We start from the raw sequence: 21,698 nt of genomic DNA, 5'->3' as shown, positions 1-21,698 counted from the left end.
TTACCACCTAGGAACTGTGTTTTTCACCTCTTTTCACTGTAACTGTCTCTATATAAGATAATCAACCGAGTGTTATTAAGGGCAGAGTTTCACATTATAAATCAAACAGTTTTCCCACCCTGCCACAATGCAACACCCACCCACCCTGGGGATTTGCTAGTGGTAGGAAGCAGGTGCTTAACCCTTCCCCTGAGATGTAATACTTCACCACAAAGGTGAGATTTAAACTGTGTGCTGTCTGATCCATATCTATTTCTCTTGGTCACTACATTATCTATATTTTTGGTTTCAGATCCCAGCTGAGGGAATAGGTTTGAAAACAACCTGTGGGTACATTTTGAAGGAAATAATGGATGGATGGACAAAAGGGTTAAGCACCACTTCACCCTATGTTAGCGCTTCATTGGAAATGTTGGGGACAGTACAGTGGTACCTCAGGTTAAGTACTTAATTCGTTCTGGATGTCCGTTCTTAACCTGAAACTGTTCTTAACCTGATGCACCACTTTAGCTAATAGGGCCTTCTGCTGTTGCCGCGCCTCCAGAGCACAATTTCTATTCTCATCCTGAAGCAAAGTTCTTAACCTGAGGTACTATTTCTGGGTTAGCAGAGTCTGTAACCTGAAATGTACATAACCTGAAGCATATGTAACCTGAGGTATCACTGTATTCCATGCTTGCTTCACAATGAGTTGCTCTGCCTTTAGTCCCCTAATGAATAAAATGGTAATAAATCATCTAGATAATAACCAGCATCAATTCTGAAGTGCTTTATAATAATCTATTCAAAAATAATACTTTGATTCCCTCAGGTGGTGGTCAAGATTCCTGTGTAAGCATGTTGTAGACATGCTGCAAGGCTCAAGATCAGCTCAGCAAGTGTCTTGAAAGTGACAAATCGGAATGCCATGCTTTCTAGTCATGGCCAGTTTTTAGAAGAATCTATTTATCACAGGATAATGAAGAGGAGGGAGAGAGACAGGGAAATGGGGTTGTGGTTAAGATGGTGTGAGAAAGGATGCAGAACTTTGCTGAAAGGGATGGCATGGAGGCAGGGGATTCTCCCCCGGCCTGCTGCGTGTGTGTGTGCGCGCGCGCACGCAGATGGACATTAGGCATATTTCCCAGCTGAAACATTGGTTGCAGGCCTCTAGTCAAAGTGTGAGCTCCATCACCCATCTACCAGCTGTAGCTGAACAACAACATAAATTAAATGCAATTTGTTAATTATTTGTAAGTATCATATGCACATTGTTGTGTCTTTCTGGCTCACTAAATGTTTTCCATTTTGTTGTTAGGTGTTGAACTTAGTTGTTCTGCCTTGGGCTGTGGAAGTCCCCATATCTGTCTCTCTCTCTCTCTCTCTCTCTGTGAACTTTACCATTGGCTAGACTTCCTAAATTATATACAGGGCTTGACATACTTAACTTCCTAAATTATACGCAGGGCTCAGCAAAAATCATATTTTGTTACCAACACATTTTCCCCCTCATCCAAATCAGCTTCATAGATACTGGGACAGCCATAGTTAAGTTGATTTCCTTATTAAGGGAAACACATGGGACAAGCAACAAAATGTTTCAGGGCGGAGTGCTTCTCTTCAGGGTGTCCCCCAGCCTGCCATGTCCTTTTCCAGGATATTCAATATCACTCTTCCTCCTCCCAAGTTTCCATTCCCATCACTCCAACTGTTGTCAGTGTTCCAAGTCCATTGGTTTCATCTTTTCAGTTGATTATTAGCCATAATGTACTTATCCAGTTGGAGTGAATCAAGTTGAGATTGAATTCAGTTGGAGTGAATCAAGCTGAAACCTACATGAGATAGCCCGACTTCTGTAACAGAAAGAGGAAAAAATGTTTTAGAATAATGAAAGTGCACCTACAGGTTTTTCTGTCTCTCCTGAAGCCAGAAAAAAAAGGCTTAGGTTTGCAGTGCCTAGTGCATATGGGAATAATGGCTTTCCTGTCCTTTTCTTGAGGACCATTCTCTTAAGGCAGATGTGTCCTCTGTTATTTGCTTTGACAGGTTCTAGTTCTGTAGCAGAAAGTTTGGGGCATAGAAAATTTATTGCTTTCCATGGCTCCTCTACACTGGAATGTTGTTCACACTAAAACAAAAACTACAACTCATATAATACTAAGTCATATAGTCAAACCAGTAACTGAAGTTAGAGCAACTCTCCTCTGAGGAAAGATTTGGGACCTTTTAATTTAGAAAAAAGGTGGGGAGAAGATATAAAAAATCATGTATGGTATGGAGAAAATAGATATGAAGAAGTTTTCCCCCTCACAATACTAGAACTTCAGTTCTAGTATTGGACAAGCAATGGACCCATCTCCCAAATGTGAGCCATGCACCTATAAGCTCTCCATCTTTCCAGGATTCAATCTCAGTTTATGCAGCCTACTTCTGCATCAAGGTACCAGTCCAGGACTTTCCCCCTGACTCAGATGTAATGGAGAAGTAGTGTTGGCTATCATCTCCGCTCTAAAACTCCCAATGACCACTCCTAATGGCTTAGTATGGCTTCATAGCACTGGGGAGAAAGTAGCCATCTTCTTCTTTGGCGATCACTCATAGCCAAGTAAGATTGTCTTCCATGGTCTTAACAGTGAGTCTGTAAATGACTGTGGAGGCCAATTCTGGATCAACACGTCCTTCCACACTGGGGACATAGGATTCCAGATGGGAGTTGATCATGGTGAGGGTTTGCCAAATGTGCCTCCCTCTTAGCATGTTTCTCCCTTTCGTCCTGAGTTTGAGCATCTTCAAAGTCCATGACACCTTTGGTAAAGGCTGTTCTTCAATTGGAACGCTCACATGCCAGTGTTTCCCAATTGTCGGTGTGTATACTACATTTTATTAGATTTGCCTTGAGAGTCTTTAAACCTCTTTTGTTAACCATTAGCATTACACTTTCCATTTTTAAGTTCGGAATAGATTAGTTGCTTCGGGGAGAAAGTAGTGCCCTGTGGCAGCCCACAGCATAAACACCAGGGGGCTGAAGAGCACTCTCCCAATATTACTTTATTTACCTGACCCTGCCGGTAGGACATTGGTCCAGAAAGATACCATAGTCAATGCTATGGTACTCAGCCAAAAGCTGCTGAGATATAGAGAAGAAAGAGCAGCCTGAACCTACACTGACATGGATCCAGATAATCAGTATTATCCAGGAACGTATGCAGCCATTCCTCCAATCACTTTCCTCAGAAAATAATTCTTTATTACCAGATGAGAGTTCTTACAATCCATCATTACTACCATCACCAGGTTACAGCACTGGTGACTACTAGGTAAGGAGGGCAAAGAGGGAGTGAGAAAGATATTGATCTGTACATATGATTTTTCCTAAGCAGCCTGCTCTTTGGCTTCAGGCTGCTAGTACACTTGCAATGGTGAAGCCCCCTAGCCTACGTCATCCATAGTCAAACATAATTAAAAAGATGCTAAGAAATAAAGATAATTGACTGATAGATGTAGGAATGGCTGTGATGAAATAGGAGCTCCCAAACCTTCAGTGATGACTGATTAATAGACGTGTCATAAACCTGAGGTGGAAACTGTTGTATTAGAAGGAATTATATACATTTCCAAAGTTTTCATGATAAGATGTTGAAAGACTGGGGAACTTTGCACAATCAAATGCTTGGAGTTTTGCAAAGCAATTTTAGAGCAGCTGTACCAATAGCTAAATTGGAATCATTAGAACGATGCACTCAAGTCTTTAGTGGGTAGGTTTTGCTAGAGGAAAGGTAAGGATCACAAAAAAGGTTTGTTTGGATGACTGAGCTTTGTGGTGAATTGTGGATTAGGGGCCTCACATTCTTGAAATCGTGCAACATCCACTACCATCAGAGGAAATGTTGTTGATAAAAAGGAATGCAGATTTGGGGAATTAGTTTACGCTTCTAAAATGTAAGCAGAAAATCTAATGAAAATAGTTGACGTGTTCTGGAATCAGTATAGCCATCCTTGAGATTTTAGTGGAGAGGGTGGGGAAAATGATTCCTGCCTTCATTAGCAACAAAGCACACTTAACAAAAGGGAGTGTAGCACCATTGAACACCACTCTACTCCACCCTGAACAAAACAGCAAGCAGCCCATTGCTAGGGGGCCTCCAAGAGAAAAGGGATAACAGCCAGCTATATTCATCTCTCGATACCCTAGCCAATGTTAATAGGTCTGGCACTAGGTTTGAGAAGGGGCACTGGGCATGGTGCCTCTGATGGCTCTTTGGTGCCCCTCTGCCTTCCCCAAGCTCATCAAGGAGCGATAGGGTAGCAGTGGAAGGCAACTGTGATGTCTGGCAGTGGTGCTGAAAGCATCACAACTCCTTCTGCCAACACTCTTTCAGCCCCGTGCTGTGAAGAACAAGGCAGCAGCTGCCAGCACCTTCATTATGCCCAATGCCTCTCTGCTTCCCATCCTTGATATAGTGTATTCCAAGGTTTGGGGATCAGAGGCATTGGGGATAATCAGATCATTTTTTCAGCTGGAACTCATCAGAACTCAGTTCCGGCCCATCTCAGGTGGGCGCCATTGTCATTATAAGAGAACAAGGTGAGTTCTGGCACCTCTTTTTCTAGAAAAAAGCACTGAGGATAATGAAGCTGGTAACAGTGGCAACTATATACTCTTTACAGTGTTATGCTTCCTGGATCAGGATGTCACCAGCACTCCATGTATCAGCACACGCTTCAGGTGGTAGACATTTTTGCCTACCTGGGTTCCACCATAGCCAAGAACCTCTTGTAAACGCTGAGCTGGACAAGCTTATTAGCAAGGCAGCTACGGCAATGGCTCACTGCTTCAAAAGAGTATGGGAAAATGTGGTGCACCAACACCAAAATGAAGATCTACCAAGCTTGTGTGTTGAGCATGATGTTTCATGGAAGAAAGTTGTGGGCAGCTTACAACCACCAGGAGCGACGCCTCAGTGCCTTCCACATGCGCTATATTAGGAAGATTTGGGGCATCACATGGCAGGACAGTGTCTCAAACAAAGATATGCTCTACTCTTAAGCCTACATTCCCAGCATGTTCGCACTCCTGTCTCAGCGACATCTACGCTGGCTTGGTCATGTACACAGAATGGAAGATGTCAGGATCCCCAGGGACGTGCTCTACAGGGAGCTGGCTTCAGTCACTGGCAAACCAACTCTGTGTTACAAAGATGTCTGCCAACGTGACATGAAGGCTGGCAACATCAACCCCCACCATCTGGGAATCACTTGCTGACAACTGCAGTGCCTGGAGACAGACAGACAGACAGGTTGTGCATTCATACCATGACTGCTGGGAGGAGTGCAAAGAGAAGGAACAGCATGGTGCAGCTGCAGCTGCACAACCAGCCGCCTTCATCTGTCCTAGCTTCAACAAAACATGTCTCTCCTGCATCGGTCCCTACAGCCACAGCAGGTGCTGTAACCTTCCAACAGTTTGACTTCACCTCCAAAGGCACACTCCTCCATTGTCAACTGAGACAGATACCATATTTTTTGCTCTATAAGACTCACTTTTTCCTTCCTAAAAAGTAAGGGGAAATGTGTGTGCGTCTTATGGAGCGAATGCAGGCTGCGCAGCTATCCCAGAAGCCAGAACAGCAAGAGGGATTGCTGCTTTCACTGCGCAGCGATCCCTCTTGCTGTTCTGGCTTCTGAGATTCAGATTTTTTTTTTCTTGTTTTCCTTCTCCAAAAACTAGGTGCGTCTTGTGGTCTGGTGCATCTTATAGAGCGAAAAATACGGTAGATGCCCAACAACAACAACAACATGGTTAAAAATAAAAGAGGCTGGTGTTAGCCAGAGTGGAGCATTTGCCCACCAAGCTTACAATGGGCCTGTTAGCCCCAGTCATGACCACATGTGCTGATTTATGCACAATGCTGATTTTGCATATTTGCATACCAAGCAAGGTTTTTCAAAAAGAAAGTAAGTAGTGAGACAGTCAGGGGGCAGAAAGTACAAAGCAATGCTGCCTTTTGAGATACTCCCAGTATCACTTCCAGGACATTACAAGAGAGAAAGAAGATTAAAAATAAAATTGCTCATGCATTAGTAGATAGAAGGGTGCTGCTTTTCCCCATTGGCAAAACATCACAGATTAAGTCCTCTGAAAGCAAAACATCCCTATAGCTACCTCAAGGTAGCTGGATCCAACTCAACAAATGTTGCCATTTTTGTGCCATAAAATTATCACCTGGAAAGGCTTGTACATTAGATCTCAGAAAGCTCCACACATAGTCTTATCCCAAGAAAATATATGTTGTGTGATTACACCTTCAGTACCACTAATGCAGGGGTGGAGCACCATTGGCCCTCTAGATGTTACTGAATTACAAATCTTATCAGCCCCAGCAAGCATGGCTAATGGCCAGGGAGGATGGAAATTGTAGTTCAGCAGCACCTGGAGGGACAAATGTTCCCCACCCCTGCACGAAGATCTTCACATACTGTTGGTTATATATGGGCTCACTCACTTCATCTCTTTTCTTGCCTTAGTATCGTCACCGGTGACTGTGGTTCCTTCTCCCTTTTAGCTAATACATTTTGTTTATCCTGGTTTGTGTTCCTCAGGATTGTTGCAGCTGAAAGCACATGCATACAGTGGCTTATCATTACATATTTATTTATATACAAATCTGTGCTCTCTCCGCAAACTGCTCAAAGGAACATAGGATGTTCCCTTATACTAAATCAGACCATTGGTCCATCTAGTTCAGGATTAACTGGTACAGTAGAAGCTCTCCAGGTTTCCAGTAGCCCCAATTTTTTTGTTGGAAAGAGAACCTCCGTCACAAATATTGTGTGCATAAGACCATTCAGCAGTCACAGAAAACGTATAATTATTGTGGGGATAAACCAAGTTAAGTAACTGAGGCTTAGAAGTCCCACAGGCTGGGTAGAAGGACTATTGCAGAGAGAGAAAAATGAGCATTCTGCAAAACAGCTACAATTTCTGCTGAGAGCTTTCAGGTTTTTAAAAAAACCTCTTCTTTTGACCACAACAAGCCTTCACAATCAATGCTGCTGCAATGATACCCTTTCAACTCTACTTGGCTGAACATTCTCTCCAAGTAAAAAAAAATATATTAAAAAGCTGATTGGTGCCCTGATGTGCGGGTGCGACACAAATTAATGATAGCATTGTAATGCCTCCTGGCAAAAGTAATCTAGATTCCTGTTTGCTAATGGAAACTCGCAGGAAGCAAATTGAGTCATTGATGTCTCAACAAAATTGTTAGCCCATTGTTTGACAGCAGAAACAAATGCACATTTTTGTTGTGTACAGCTTTCTGTTGTTGTTGTTGCTGCTGCTGCTGCTGTTAATTTTAAAACTCATTCTGTTCATCTTGATGTAGGAAATACATAGAAGGTGAACACTGCAGTCAAATATAAAGCAAATATCCATAAAACCAGCAGCAGCTATAAAAATATTTTGGAGGAACACTGGACAAATCCTGAAATGCAGAATATTCTGCCACTTACTTGAAGGATAAAGAATACCACTAGGGTGGAATGGGAGCACTGAAGCCTTAGCATTTTAGAAGTTGTCAAGTACTTAAGCACCAGAGAACAGAAGCATCACATTATGTCAGCTGTTACTCTTTCCCTAATCAGTGAATATTAATGCAGTGTTATCTTGAAGAAAAGGGATCACCGAGAAACAGAGTGTATTAAAAGCAGGATGTGTTCTCTGGCATTATATAATTTTCCCTGGGATTTTTATTTTTACCCTGTTGACAGACAGTGTAACAACTTTTTGAATCAAGTAAAAAAATAAGAGACAATCAACCCACAGCTTCTACAGTGCAAAGAGTGGTGATGCAAGCTGTGGGGATATAATGACTCCTTGTGATAACATTCCACAATAATCTTAAGACCAACACAAATATTTCTCAGTTACGCTGTGCTCTGCTGAATTCCTGCCCTCTGTTCAACAGGAAGAGGAGCGAGGATACACAGCGAAGGGTTCCCAAACCCCACTACTTTTGGGAGGATCTGCTGCCAAAGACAATTTTCTGTAGAACTACTGTATAATAAATCTCAAATCCTACCCAGAAGTTAAGATTTCTATATGTCTGAGGCTGCAATCCATGTATTTATTCTTAAAATGTCTTAAGCAGAAGTTTCCAGGGTGGTATACAAAAGTGTGTGTGAAACTATTCACATAACTTATGAATACTACATGCCGACAATAAGCAGCACGATAAAAACATAACTCTAAGGAGCAGAGGAGGCAGTTTTAATTACCGTATTTTTCGCTCTATAAGACGCACCAGACCACAAGACGCACCTAGTTTTTGGAGGAGGAAAACAAGAAAAAAAAAATTCTGAATCTCAGAAGCCAGAACAGCAAGAGGGATCGCTACACAGTGAAAAAGCAGCAATCCCTCTTGCTGTTCTGGCTTCTGGGATAGCTGTGCAGCCTGTATTCGCTCCATAAGACGCACACACATTTCCCCTTACTTTTTAGGAGGGGAAAAGTGAGTCTTATAGAGCAAAAAATACGGTAAGATACCATCTCAAATGCCTGAACAAGTAGGAAGATATTTGCCTGGTGATGTTAAAAAGCACCAGACAGGTCGTCTTCGGGAGGGCATCCTGAAGTTGGGACACAGAAAAGGCCCTCTCTCTTTTGTGACTGCAAAATGTATCTCTGTTAAGAGCCTTTGGTGCATAGTGGTTAGAGTGTTGGACTAGGACATGGGAGACGAGTTCAAATCAGCCTTGAAGCACAGTAGGTGGCCACAGATCATTTCCTGTATTGCAGCCCAATTCACAGGACTGTTGTGAAGAGGGGGTGGGGAGAGCCAGATACATTACCTTCAACTTCTTGGAGGAAAGGTGGGATATAAACAGAAGAAGAAAAAATTTGGAGAGAGAAAGGCCTCTGCAGAAGACCTTAAGACACGGTGATATAAGGAGAGGTATTTCTTCAGTCCCAAGCACCTTAAATTGGGCTCAGAAGCAAATGAAATTCAAACAGGTATAATATGAGCAATGCTGGATATACCAGTCAAAATTCTGACAGCTAAGCAAGCGCTGCACTAACTGAAACTTCCAGGGCATCTTACAAGGAGTCCCAGGTATATAACACATCGAAGAAATCCAGCTGGGAATTTACCAGAGTATGAATCACCATAGCAAGGCTATCTCTGTCCAGGAATAATTGCAGCTGGCAAACCAGCTGAAGCTCCTTCAAAGTTGCTCTGAGGCACCCAAGACATTTGGTGCTTGAGTGACAATGCTGGATCTTCCAAAACTTTGTACCTGTGCTCTTTTGGGGGAAGTACAACCCCATGGGGAACTGGTTGGACACCCGTTTCAGTCCCACACGGGAACTACCAGCTCACCATGCCTCTGACTTGTCAGGATTTCACTTCAGTGCACTGGCAGTCATCCAAGTGGGCAGTTGTTCTGCGAAGAAAAATTATGAGGGTTTTTGTTTGGTTTCAGAGATCAAAATGTAGGCAGGCTGACATGAAAGCTAATCACTCATTTAGTTTACATTCCTTAGTGGGGCAAGTGTTGGGGAGGGGGACATGGAATGAAATGCTTTATCAAGGGAAATACTTCACCCAGCATGCCATCCATTTTATGGAATTCAGTACATCAAGGGGAATAATAAAAACTCTGAACATTTTGGGTTATAAGCTGAAGTCGGGTGACTTTATGACTAATTACCACATTTTTAGATATATAAAAATCGGGGTTCCTTTACTTACTTTAGGGCGTATACAGAACACCTTGTAATAAGGAAGGTTTGAAAGTTGCACTAAGTGAACCAGGCATAGGCAAACTTCGCCCTCCAGATGTTTAGGGACTACAACTCCCATCATCCCTAGCTAACAGGACCAGTATTCAGGGGTGATGGGAGCTGTAGTCCCAAAACATCTGGAGGGCCGAGTTTGCCTGTGCATGAAATGAAGCAAGTCCTTCCTTGTAGAGTTAGATTTTCCTTTGCACGTGCTCTAAGTGGTAGCCCTCCTTTCCAATTTATTCCTAAAGGGAAATCGATTTCTTCCCCACTCAAAGGCAGTGCATTTCACCTCTACTGGGTTTTCCGGAGTCTTTAATAGTGACAGCACAGGTAGAAATTCAGCTGGTAAAGCTTTTACTCAGAACACCCCTTTATTCATGGGGAAACATCATGCGCTGAAATTCTGCCTGCCATGCAACTGCTAAAGGACAAGTGTTCTGTCAGAAAAATAAGTGAAAGTTTAAAGCTACTGTGGTCTATTGCCAGCTTTCAGCTTTGAAGCCAGAAAACATCTTTTTAGAATCTCTGTATGTCACCAGTTTCCTCAAAGGTACAGCCATTTGGTTCAAAGTGATGTCCATGCTCCTTCTTTGAATCTAGGACAGCAGCTGTCATGAGCCTCCAGTTTTTGCTCTCCCTAAGGACCTGGGATAGCTCAGCTGGTAGAGCAAGAGGTGCTTAATCTCGGGGTCCTGGGTTCAAGCCCCACATTGGGCAAAAGATTCCTGCATTGCAGGCGGTGGGACCAGATGACCCTTGCGGTCCCTTCCAACTCTTTGAAATGCTGGACTCCAGTTCCCATAAGCCTCAGCACACAGGACCAATAGTCAGGGGTGAAAGAAACTAGTCCAGCAACATCTGGAGGGACGCTGGTTCCCCAACCCTGCCCTCAGTCCCTCCAAGAGGCCTGTGTGATATTTCAATTGTGGCTGCAGTCCTGTACTCAGGCTCCCTAAATGTCACTGAAGGTAATGAGAGTTAAATGGTCTTTCTGTGTGTAGAATTCTATTCTTATTGTTATTATATTATTTACACCATTTTCTCCAAGGAACTCAATATGGTGTGCATTGTTCTCCCCCTTTTCATTTCATCTCCACAAAAAAACACTGTGTTAGGATAGGCTGAGAGGCAGTGGCTTGACCAAAGATCACCCAGTGAGCTTCATGGCTGAGTGGGGATTTGAACCCTAGTCTCCCAGGCCCAACACTCTAACCACTACACAGCACTGGCTTGTAGGCCAGATCTCTACTGAAACATTCATTTATTTATTTTTAAATAACTATTGGTACATAAACCTTGCTTATGTGTGACTGGACCTAAAAGCTCTTCTGCCTTCATGGCAATGCTTGGATGAATATCATCCCACCCCCACCCCCGAGGAACTAATGTCCCTTCTGAAACTTAGGCAACTAACTTTCTGCATGACAAAAGTGCTATATAGGAGACCCACAAGTGCATAGACATACTTTTGAGTACATCACAGAAACTTCCTACATTTGATCAAAGATGGGCTTTTTCCCCTGATGTCTGAAATATTAACATGCTAGTCTGCTCCTTAGTTACTGTTCTATTTGTGCCTGTTGCAGCATAATATTGAGCGCTGGCAAAGAATGTGCAGCTGAACGCCAAACAAAATAGTTGAGATTGGCATAAAAAACAAGACTTCTTACTGCATGTTTTGTCCTGACCTCCCCCACCCTTCTCCTGAGAACCAGTTTTTTTCCTTTTGTGTAAAAGGGGGGGGGGCAACAGAGTGAGCAGAGAGGGGAGGATTTGCCTTTCGGCTTGTCCCATGTTTGTAGATTGATGTTCACTCCAGCATAGTGCAGGTGCAGGGAAAGTACACAGCCTCCAAACAATTTTGTTTTGTTTTTAAATGTGCAAAATAGAGGGGCAGTGTTGTGGCTTGCTTTCTGTATTTTGTTTTTGCTTAAATGGGACAGGCTGGTTGCTTCGGTGATAATTACATGGAAAAATAAAAGAACATCCTTTAAAAAGCGGCATAATTCACTGGGAGGTTCTCCTGCACATGCCCCATTGAAATCAATAACAGCTGTACAGGAACCTTCTCCTGCCCATGTCAGTAGGGAAGCCGTTTCTGGTTAGAATTTTGCATGCACTAATGCTGCAAGAGCAGATGAAGCTCCCGTTCAATGCCCTGTGCTAATATGCATCGTTAACATTTTCTACTAACAGAGCCCCATTGCTTAGATGGACTTGGAATCCCTTATCTGCTTTTGTGGAATGCAAAAACATATGAAAACCTAAGCACACACAACAGAGCACGATGCCTGTTTGGATCCGTTCCTCCGAAGAGATTTATGGACCTCTCATCTTTTAAAAAACCTTTTTGGAACAAACTGGCTGGATGTGTTGCAAACACATGTGGATGGGGGAAAATTCAACTGGCTGCAATTTCATTATCCAGAAATAAATATTAAGAATGTAAGAGGAGGCCTGCTGAATGAATCAGACCGCAAGACTATCTAGTCCAGCTTGCTGCCTCCACAATAGCCAAGTAGAAGGCTTTTTGGAGGCCACAAGCAGGACATGAGTGTAACAACAGCACTCTCTCCACCTGTGATTATCAGCATGCTGCCTCTGAATCTGGGGAGCCCGTATAACTGTAGGAGGCGTAGATCAGTCCGTCTGGACTGGGGACCATAAGTTATGAAATAAAGGTGATTTCCCTTGAACTCTATTTGTCTGTTGTTTATCAGAACACCTCTGCTTACTTCATAACTAGTGCCTGATAGACTTATTACTTGTTAAAGCTACCTAACCAAGTGGTCGTTGCCACCCTATTCTGGCAGCAAATTCCATCAATGAATTATGGGTGTGAAAAAGTACTTTCCTCTAATCAAGTGAAATTCCAGATGAAATGAAGGTTTGTTTAAAGGCACTCTTTGCTAAATGTTACATTCCTTAGGACTCTTTCACTTTTAGAAAAGGAAAAAAGTATAGAATTGTATTAAAAACATATGCAATTATTTTGGGTTTGGGAAACATGAACTGAAATCTGGAAAATTTGCCCCTATCAGTAACTACTTTTCTAAAACAATTTTACTGAGCTGTTACCTAAGGGAACAAGTATTGGGAGTGGGTTGCAGCAATTAAAGCCCAGAAGGCTAAACAGTTGTTTAGTGGAAGCAGGCAGAGAAAAATATGTATATGCATCTACAATTCTACATAGTGGCAGTGGTTAAGTTAAGAAGAAAGAAGAGTTGGTTTAGTTAGTTGGTTTGCTTGCCTCTCTCCCTTCTCATGGGGCTGGCTGAATGCCTTCAGGCCATGCCATCACAGAGAGCATTGACTTATTTTACACAGTTCGTGGTTGAACTGTTATTACCAGAACCAATAGAGTGGGCTGCAGGATAGCTGAATATGAAAAAGGACTAGATAAATTCAAATAGAGGGATGAATAACTATTAGAAAGTTATAAAGATCCATCCTAGTGCATGAACGTTGTGAGATATTCATAGCTGCTGCTGCTGCTGCACTCTTTTCTATCTCTTCCTCTAAACCTCTATTACAGGCATGGCCAAACTTGGCCCTCCAGCTGTTTGGGGACTACAATTCCCATCATCCCTGAGCACTGGTTCTGTTAGTTAGTGGTGATGGGAGTTGTAGTCTCAAAACAACCGGAGGGCCAAGTTTGGCCATGCCTGCTCTATTACAACATACCTGCACTGTTCAGCTCCCACCCTTCCACCTCATATCATTGGCTGGAAGGGCAGGCACAGGGTGATGATGTCATATCACAAGTTGTATAGTTGTTAAGCTTTGCAGACTCAGGACCCGCCTTTAGCTCAGCTATGCATCTGGGGACCCACTTCCTATTTTCTTCCTGTGTATTTGTATGGTTGTCGTACTGCTGCCGTCACCCACCTTAGGTCATTCTGTCATCTGGTAGCAGATCCCAACCCACCTGCTGTTATAGTGGACTTGTAAGGGCAGAGGACAAATAAAGGCAGAAAATCAGGAAGCTGAGGACCTTATGGCATTTCTGTAGTGATTTGGTGAATTCCTTTTAGCTCCACCTTGAAATTTCTCAAATACCATGTGCAGCTTTTAGCTACATTTCTGCTTCCCTACTTAGCCTCTTGTTTACTTAAGTGCCCCGACTGAAAGCTTTGCATAAAGTTCCTCATGTATCCAGATACATCCGTGGTCAAAAAGTCAGATCCAAATGGAATATTTATGAAATCCAGTAGGGTTGTTAGCACATGCCTGAAAAACTGGCAGAAATTCATAGTATTGTATGATGAAAGTTTTGCTGGATAAAGGGCAGTGAGGAATATTTTTCTGTCATTCATGTGGTGGATAGATGAGCAGTGGATTCACTTGGGCAATTATACTAACCAAAACACAGTTGGTAAGGGCATAGCTCTCGTTTCATGCCTTTCCCTTACCTCTAAAACATTGATCTTAAAAAGTAAACTTTGCAACAGGGACAAAACATCCTGGAACATGGAGGAATCTGGAGATCAGATACTACAATTGCTGCTGAAGCCATTAGTTGTGCAAGCTCAGTTTCACAAGTATAGGGAATCAGAGGATCCCAAAACAGTACATAGCAACATAGGAAGCTGCCGTATATTGAGTCAGACCAGGGTTTCCCAAACTTGGGCCTTGAGCTGTTGTTGGACTACAATTCCCATCAGTCCATAGCTAGCAAGACCAGTGGTCAGGAATGACGGGAATTGTAATCCAAAACCAGCTAGAGACCCAAGTTTGGGAAACTCTGAATCAGACCATCTACCTTAGCATTGTCTATATCAACTGGCAGAAGCTCTCCAGGGTTACAGGCAGGAAACTATTCTATCTCTGCCTGGAGACGGCAGAGATTGAACCTGGGACCCTCTGCAATGCAAACCATGTGCTCTACCATTGACCATGGACCACACATGGAATTATTTTACATTTGTTTACTCTCACTTCATTTTGGCATTTATAGCACCAATTCATCGAAGGAACCAATTTATTTTTAATCTTTCTGCATTTGGTGCCTTTATTCGTTCTTCCTCTAGATTTACTATTGGCAGAATTGATAGCTTGAAACTCTGCAATGGGTTTATATATTTACAAAAGCTTTATTTTTAATTTAATGTTTTTATTGCCATTTTTTCTTTTATAGAATACAAACAACATTTGGTTTAAGAAATAACGCACAACGAAGTGGTGCACAAAGAGCATTCTCAATACAAACACAGTGTTACATACCAAAACTCAAATGTAACACGGTTGCAGGTACCGGCATCCCTGGGAAGCCAGCCTAGTTTTTGGGAAAGGGGCAGGCGTTTGTTCACATAATGAAAAGAAACAAAGTCAAAGCGAAGTTACTGTCTTTTGATATGCCTCCCACAACCCTTCAATGTTGAGTCAGTTGTTCTGACAGTCCCAATTTTATTCATCCAACTATTTCAACAGGGCAGGACTGGGACTTTCCAATGGTTCGCTATTTCTGTGCATGCAGCTGCTAACAACAAGGCAATCATATTTTTTATCCATTACTCCCCCAAATTCTTTAATTTAGCGAAGAGGTACAGAGGAAAGAAAAAATGATGGATTAACTACTAAATGTTAACCTGTTGACCCTAGAGCTTATTCTAGGGTCAACTATGGTTAAAATCAACTTATACTCATTGGTTACTATGGGTTGTGAAATACAGTATTTTTTTGCTGCTAGTAAGACAGTAACCATATTACTAAGTCAAACTCAGAGAAGACCCATTGAAACCAATGATCATTACTAATTTGGTTTTAATGAGTATGATTAGTCAGATATAGAAATAATCCACATTCTAACCTGCATTAGTTTTCGTTCTTTAACTACTAATAAATGTGCAAGGCTCATACAGGAGTGTGGCGCTAGGTTTCAAGACCAATGAGCATAGCCTTACGGAATAATGGCACATTTTGAAACTTGTGCTTTGCCTTGATTCTGAAGGCTGCAAAAGACTGCATTTCTTTCTGGAAGCTGTATGCAGCTCTCTTTGCAACAGTACACCACTGTTGTTTGTTAAGGAGGACAAAGTCTAGGGATGTCCTTGGCCTTATGGGTAAAATGAGTAACAGTTCAATGCCTTGATTTTGCAATGTTCGGCTTTACCGAGGAACTATACATATTTCTTGAAATTACAAGTAAAGCAGATCATTGCAGAAGGGAGGGGAGGGGGCTTATAATGTCCGGCATATACTCAAGGGTAGCAAACACAAGTATTTTACTACCTTTCAGGCAGTCAGTCCCACTGGTTTTAGTGCTGCTTATTCCCCGGGGGGGAGGTGCTTAGGATTGCAAACCAAAGCAACTTGCTTGAAAGCATTTCCCACTAAAATCCATTGGAGGTTACTTCCACTTAATTGGCTGGACCCAGACTTAGTCATGTTTAGAGTAAAACCATTGAAATCAGTAGGAATTCAGGTAGTTGTGGCTAACCCAATTCCCATGGATTTCAGTGGGTCTGCTCAAAACATGATATGTCTAAAACTTTACAATTTCAGAATTCTGGAAGATGCATGGGGAGTCGCTGACCCACCCACAATCTTACGCTCGCTATGGCTCCAATAGCAGAAAAGCTTACTGATATTTTAAGGTATTTTGAAGCATCTTGTATAAATAATTAATAGTAATATATGATAATATTTCATAGATCCACAAATGTTTTAGACTTTAGAGTACCTTAACCCTGATGCTCATCTCTTTAATGCATTTTTAATGCTCTTTAATGCTCTTTAATGGGACCGCCTCTCCTGGTATGTCCCACAGAGGAACTTACGGTTTTCAAACAAAAACATCCTGAAGGTCCCAGGCCACAGAGAGGTTAGGCTGGCCTCAACTAGAGCCAGGGCTTTTTCGGCTGTGGCTCCGATCTGGTGGAACGCTCTGTCACAAGGGACTAGGGCCCTGCAGGACTTGACATCTTTCCGCAGGGCCTGCAAGACAGAGCTGTTCCACCAGGCCTTTGGTCAGGGCACAGCATGACTCCCTCCTTTGGCAATCTTCACAGAACTTTAGCCTAATGGTTGCCATCAATTTGAGTTGAATTAATTTTAATGAAATGATTTTATAATGTTGTATTATTTTATTTTTGTTAGCCGCCCTGAGCCCGGCTTTGGCTGGGGAGGGCGGGATATAAATAAAAATTATTATTATTATTTCCTGTTTTTTTTAAGGTACACTATTTTAAACCATTCTATATAATGATACCACATGGCATTTGATAGATCCTGCAGTGCCATAGAATGCCTTTACTTTTTCAGCTGGAAAGAACCTACTGTTCAGCCCTCAGATGCCTTTCTGACTCTTCTAAAGGTTATGAGAGCATGTGTTTCCAGGAGGTCTTGGCTAAAGAGAAGCAAGTTTTCAAGAAGGCTTGTTTCAAGCAAGACTAACTGTGGAGCAATCCTCACCCATCCATCCTCCAGCGATGCGTGACCAGCATAGCCAACAAATGCTGATGTAATAGCCCCCAAAGTACAAACACTCTCTTTTATTGTTGTTAAACAGGCCCACTATTCACTGCTTAGGTGGTCAGCTTGTTCCAACCTTTGACCTTTTACCAAAGACCCATTCCATTCAACTCACACTTTCCCCCTGCATGCCTTTGCCCTCTGTCACTGACTTCTGCCTTTCGGATTGCTGTATGGGGCTAGTATTTCATGGGCATCTCAGAAAAACTGGGCTTACAGATGAACTACTGTGTGCTTAAGATATGGCTGGATGCAAGCAATCATCTGGCTGACAAGAGGGCCCAGCTACAGCTGAACTCTTGAGCAGGGAAACGAGTGTCTTTAATTAAAGCTCACCTAGTGGAGCATATTGCTTAGCCACAGCATGAAAAGAAAATGAACGAGTGAGTAATACGTTAGAAGCAGACTGAAAGCAATAGGAAAAGTTTTGAGCAAATGGCAGGTTTTGTCTTTGTTCTGCTGAGAAGTTAAAGCAGATTGTTGTCTGATACAGCAAAGCTGAAGGGTGTAAAGATTCCCCTCATGTCTCTAGCTATGCTCAGGGTGAAGAATTACAGATTCTTGAGAGAAGACCAGGATCTTAAAAGGTATGGGTTGGTCATGGTTCAGATTTAAGTGGAGGGAGCAAAGGCCAAAGAAGACCTACCAAAGCAACCATACATGCTTTAAAATTAGGTGTTATGTACCACAATCATTGGTGCACCCACAGCAGGGTTAGCCAATCATACCCTAAGCCATCCATATGTTATTGAACCCCACCTCCCACTTTCCCAGATTTTTACTGGCTGCCAGTTGCTACCTTTGGTCAGGCAAAATAGGGGACTGCCCCCCCCCCAAATTACTTTACCTAGTGCAAAAATGACTTCAGAGCAACCCATTACAATGGCACACAGGGTTTACAGTGGTTTATTCAATAAAAAAGAACAAAAGCACTATGATTTACAACTGCTAGAAAAATATTGCACATTGCATATATAGCTGGGACTCGCTCTCTGAGTCCGACCAACCCCCACCCCCTCTGCCCATGCAAAAGCTCTCTCTCCTGTACCGGACCCAGACAAGAGGCCCCTACAAGCCCCCTCTTTTGGTCTCCGACCTATCGGCCACCCCCCTGCCTGCAGAAAACCTGAGACCACTATAGCAGGCCCATGCACTGCAAACTCCCTCACTCTCCATGACCCACCCTCTGCCCGCACAGTTTCGAGGAGGAAGAGGAGCTTGAATACGTGAAAAAAAGGCATCCCATTTGAAGTCCAAACAAGGCATGGGACATTTTCTCCAAAAAAGGACATTCACGTTTTTCTAGGGACGGGTAGCAACCCTAGCTGGGGCTGATGAGAGTTGGAGTTGAACAACAACTGGAGAATACCCAGTTCTACGGAAACGTTTTAGATGCTCTGCTGGTCTGTCAGCTGTGAATCAAAATATGGCACAATGGGTTGTCCAAAGTGTGTCGTGTCATAAGGAATAGACATGCCATACTTTAATGCTATATAATGTGATGGTGCTTTGTTTCTGTAGATAACATGCATTCAAATGCACATACAGTATTGTACTGTATTTGCTGTTTTGCTTGAACAGATGTCCAGGCTAGCTAGCTTCCCATGTGCCAGCATTACTATGAAGCCTGGCAACTCACGAAGGGTTCAGCTACTGTGTCGAATTACATTTCTGGCAGCACCCATATCATTTCCTGGATTATCCTCCTACCCCAACCTATGCCATCCCTGCAAATACACATGTTGAGTCTCCTCTGGCATGGCAGCAGTAAGAAAACAGAAGCCATCAGACTTGAGGGGAGGGCTGTAGCTCAGTGGCAGAGCATCCGCCTTGTATGCAGAACGCCCCACATTCAGTCTCTGGCATCTCCAAGTAGGACTGGGTGGGACTTGCTGCCTGAAACACCCAGAGAGCTGCTGCCAGTCAATGTAAGGTAAAGGACCCCTGGACAGTTAAGTCCAGTCAAAGGTGACTATGGGGTTGTGGCGCTCATCTCGCTTCCAGGCCGAGGGAGCCAGCGTTTGTCCACAGACAGCTTTCCGGGTCATGTGGCCCTGACTAAACCGCTTCTGGCGCAACGGGACACCATAGGAGTGCCAGAAAACGTCGTTTACAGTAGACAATACTGAACTAGGCAGTCCTAATGGTGAGACCCAGTACAGTATAGGCCAGGCAGCTTCATTCCTACTTATGTCAGGCCCTCCTGTTAGGCAGAGTGAAGCAAGCCACCCGATTGTGTGTGTCCTGTCCTGAAGAGGCAGGAAAGTCTGAAGCTTATCAACACTGGCAGGATAGATATCAACATAAATACATACATTTATTTATAAATAAATAAATAAATAAATAAATAAATAAATAAATAAATAAATAAATAAATAAATAAATAAATGACCTACAACCCTAAAGGCCTCCAAGGTTCAAACGGGACAGAGATTTATCCAAGGCATGTGCCAGAATATGGGGTCTCTCCCTGGTCAAATGGAGCCAATGGAGCGCGTGGTGGCTTTTTTTTCTTTTCTTCCTCCCTCCACCTCCTAACAAGAAGGGGAAATTTGTTGTTTTTTTTTTAGCCCTGCCAAAGGGCTAAAAAAAAGGGAAATTTGAACACAGCACCAGCCGGGCGTTCGCGCTCACACGTGGGTGGGGCCGAGCGAGGCCCCCTCTCCCTCCCCTTCCCGAAAAAGCCCCTCTCGCCTTCTTCGCCGGTACCTGCTGCCCGATTAGCATGAGCCACGCCCCCCGGTCGCGCTTAGCCGCCCAATGGGAGGCGGCGCTTGGAGAGCGGGGCGGAGGAGGAGGGCACATGCGAGAGCTACGGCGCGGGGCGGGGCCTTGGGAGCGGTTGTGTTGTGCGGGTGGCGGCGTTGGCCAGTCTAGCAGCGAGCAGCGTGTGTGTGAGCGAGCGAGCGAGCTGGAGAGACAGAGAGAGTTCAGCAGGCGGAGGGGATGCGGCGGCCGCTGCTGATGCCGCCGCCGCGCCGCCTCCTCCTCCTCGCGCCCGGGGATTCGGAGCCGCCGGCAGCGACCTGGCGACGCCTCTGAGAGCTGCCTTCGCGTCTCCCCCCACCTCAGCTTTTCCTCTCGAAGTTTGCCGGGTAAGGAGGACGGGCGGTTTCGGCTGAGGGGGAGCGCGCGACGGGGATTGGGTCGGCTGCCAACGTCTGTCAGTTCTCCCTCCCTCCCCTTCCCCTTGGGGTGTGTGTGTGTGTGTTTTATTTTTCTCCTCAGGGCGCTCCGTCCCCACATGCAGTGGTTGCCCCTCGCGCAGTGAGGCAAGAGAGAGGGAGACTCTATGAGGGGTGAAGAGAGGAGGTTTCTCACGCCGCCGCTTCTTTTCTCCCCCTTCCCAAACTCTCCAGTCAGGCTCCGAGTTCGCTTTTCTGGGGGTTGTGTTACACACACACACACAGACACCCCGCCACACCACACCCCGCTCTTGACAATTTCCTTTTTCTCTCCCCGCCCTCGTTTCGGGTGCGTGTTTCCACATCAGCCAGTTCCTCACCCCTCAAATCTCTGCCCTCCCCCACCCCCACCCACTCTGCCCTATTTTACACCACGTAGTTTGCTCAGTTACTATTTAGTTACAGCCAGCCCCGCTCACTCTCTCTTTCACTCCCCCCCCCCGCGCCCCGTGTGTGTTTTGTAGCCGGAGCGTCGTCTCCTTTCGATTGTATTTAAATCCTGGGCATGGACAGCAGCAGCAGGAGGAGGAGGAGGTGGACGTGCGATTTGGCAGCTGTGGCTGCTCAGGCATGGGCCGGTGAAAGGGGGCCCTGGACTGCCTTTTGCAGCTGGGAGGAGCGGTGCGCAAGGGGGGGGGAGTGAGAGTGAGAGATTGCGGTCGCGCGCGCGCGCGCGCGCGCACCCCCGCTCGCGCCTGGCCAGGAATGCCAGATATTCCTTTGAAAGGGGTGGGGGCGCTCGGGCGCCTCCCTTGCTAAAAACGGGTGGGCATGTTTCCAACTGCTCATACAATATGCTTGTCAACAATTATTCAGTTTAGTTTTTCTCCCCCTTTCTATTGGCTGTAACTTGCCTTGCCCTGATGAGGGAAACTTTTGCTGCTGCTTCCCGTCCTCTTCCCACTCACCCACCCCCCAATCTGTCCACTAGTAACTCTGGGCATGGTTATGAGAACTGGGCAGCCGTATTGTATGCATTTGGTTTGGAGTCAGACCACTGTAGCCTGCAGGGCTGATTTATGCATGAACATGCATAGAGGGTTGACCCCAATAATAATTTAGAGACGTTATAGGTTGTTGGGGGAATGTAGGGACTTGCTTTCCTTCTTTTGGTGCAATTAAATATATATGGTCAAGAGTGAAGCTGTGCTCTTCTCTGATAAAGTATAAGGGAGTAATTCAAGAGTATATGTATTTAATCTTAAAACATCTAGATGAAAGTTTTACGGAAAATCCATATCTCAAAATAATATATGATGTAATAGTTGCAAGTA

General features: G+C 44.1%; 1 protein-coding gene and 1 long non-coding RNA gene across 3 annotated transcripts in view; one reads left to right on the top strand and one right to left on the bottom strand.

Annotated features, from left to right (window-relative positions):
* ARHGAP29 (Rho GTPase activating protein 29) overlaps positions 1-21,698 on the top strand; it is a 101,422-nt gene that overhangs the window by 23,650 nt on the left and 56,074 nt on the right. The gene's annotated exons all lie outside the window — the stretch shown is intronic.
* LOC309535199 lies at positions 735-20,328 on the bottom strand. The gene is made up of 3 exons (XR_014221102.1): positions 19,949-20,328; positions 9,365-9,423; positions 735-1,832 (listed from the first exon to the last, which is right to left on the bottom strand). It is a non-coding gene; the product is annotated as an uncharacterized lncRNA (long non-coding RNA).

This window comes from Podarcis vaucheri (assembly GCF_965113315.1).
Source record: "Podarcis vaucheri genome assembly, chromosome: 6".
Lineage (NCBI taxonomy): Eukaryota > Metazoa > Chordata > Lepidosauria > Squamata > Lacertidae > Podarcis > Podarcis vaucheri.
The sequence above is the reverse complement of the archived record's forward strand: the minus strand, read 5'-3'. Positions and strand labels throughout refer to the sequence as shown.